Source organism: Apodemus sylvaticus, chromosome 20, assembly GCF_947179515.1.
Source record: "Apodemus sylvaticus chromosome 20, mApoSyl1.1, whole genome shotgun sequence".
NCBI lineage: Eukaryota > Metazoa > Chordata > Mammalia > Rodentia > Muridae > Apodemus > Apodemus sylvaticus.
Genome location: NC_067491.1, coordinates 41,704,149 through 41,706,212, shown reverse-complemented (window position 1 = coordinate 41,706,212; position 2,064 = coordinate 41,704,149).

The window sequence follows — 2,064 nt, the reverse complement described above, 5'->3', positions numbered from 1 at the left end:
ATTAGGCTGCTCACAAGTACCTGTAACCCTGGAATCAAGACACAGACACTTCACTCATGTATACACACACACACACACACACACACACACACACATGCACCATTGTTTTAAGATTTATTTATTTTATTTATTGTTATATGTAAGTACACTGAAGCTGTCTTCAGACACTCCAGAAGAGGGCATCAGATCTTGTTAGGATGGTTGGGAGCCACCATGTGGTTGCTGGGATTTGAACTCAGTACCTTCGGAAGAGCAGCCAGTGCTCTTAACCACTGAGCCATCTCACCAGCCCCACACACACCATTTTAAAGCACCAAAATTCTTGATACTCTCCAGCAACTCCCTAGTACTGGCTTTACACTCCCACATCACCAGACTCACATCAGGACCCCCCTCCCATCAGCCTCCCTTTTCTTCTTGACCCTTGACCCTCAGTTAAGTTTTTCTTCTTTTCCTTTGGTTTACCAAAGAGGCCATCAGGAACATCAGCAGAAAGGTCCACACACAGTGGCAAGCCTGATGCCAGCGGGGAGAAAAGAGGTCAAGTGGACAGGTGTTTCCTCACCCTTCTGATCGACTTCTGACCTAATAAAAGAGGCGGGCCATAGAGTAGGCCAAGGACCCAGGGGTCCCTGGCTTGTGGGTAAACAACAAACTGCTGACTCAGATAGCTCCACACCGTTGAAGGCCACAGTTCACAGCTTTTCCTCCTAGTATTTGTCCAAGGTGGGTGGAGATGGGGAGAAAAATGGGAGAAGAGCACTGAGGTCAGGGAGAACTGGGCCCTAGAACAGTGTTTCTCTGCCTTCCCAATGCTGAGACCCTCTAGTATCGTCCTTCGTGCATGTTGCAGTGACCTCCAAACATAAACTGATTTCTATTGTTACTTCCTCACTGTAACATTGCCACCATTGTGAACTGTAATGTAACTATTGGAGTTTTCCAATGGTCTTAAGCAACCCCTGCGGAAGAGTCGTTTGCCTCCCCCCCACCCCAAGGGGTCGAGAGCCACAGGTTGAGAATGTCTGCACTAGATGCTGGCTATGAACTGAAAACCTAGCTTTTGTTTAAACACCACCACTGAGGCGGTGTTTTCTTATGCAGAGGGCGTTGCCCAACTGCCTTCTTCTGGAGGGAGCTAGGTGACTCTCTACTCTCTCCCTCTCTTCTTCCACAGACCTCCTTAGTCGGGAGATAAATACAAAAGGAAAGACAGGCATCTCAGGACTCCCAGACTGCAGCATCAGTTCGTCATCAATCTTCCTGTACTAGTGTGGAATTTTTAAAGATTTCACTGACCTGTTATTTACCTTCGCAGCTGAGTTGTTTTCTCAAACTTCTTGTTTTCACTTTATTTTATTCATACACTTTCATTTATTTATTTTGGCAAGTCTTTGAGCTTTACGGCTGAAGTAAGTACGCCACCTCCCAGCCTCACCCCGAGCCTGGCCAAAGAGTGTGCCAAATGTGTGGCTACAGGTGCCAGCCTGCCCACCAGCAGCTTTTGGGAGCCCGGGCATCACATGCCAGTTTCTCTACCCGCACTCTCCCTCCACTTTGGAAATACGTGGATCGATTGGTTGGTTGGTGATTCATTGATCTTGCCTGTGTACACGTGTGGAGGCCAGAGGCTTCCGAGTCATCTCAGCAGCTCTGTTTGTGGTTGTTTTTTTTTTAACTTACAATAAGTGGACACCAGGTAAAGAGTGACCCCAGCATCACCCTAGCACGCTGGCAGTTTCGGGTATGGTGTGCCAAGGCTCACAGTCAGCTCCCAGGTTATTAAACGCCACTGAACGAACACTATTGTGCATACATTTTTTTGCTCTCAGGATTGATTATTTTCTGCAAGTTTGTAGAATTAGAAAAATTGCTGGGTACAGGAGTTTGTGTGCTCCTGGTTTTGTAAAGCCAGAACAGTTGTTGGGAAGTCACTGACAGTTGAATTTGGCCATGTTTGTTTTATATATATATTTGTTTTTTTTTAATTAAAAAAGAATTTATCTTATTTTTCACGCTGAAGAGATGACTCATCCACTAAACGCTAGGCTCACAAGCAAAATG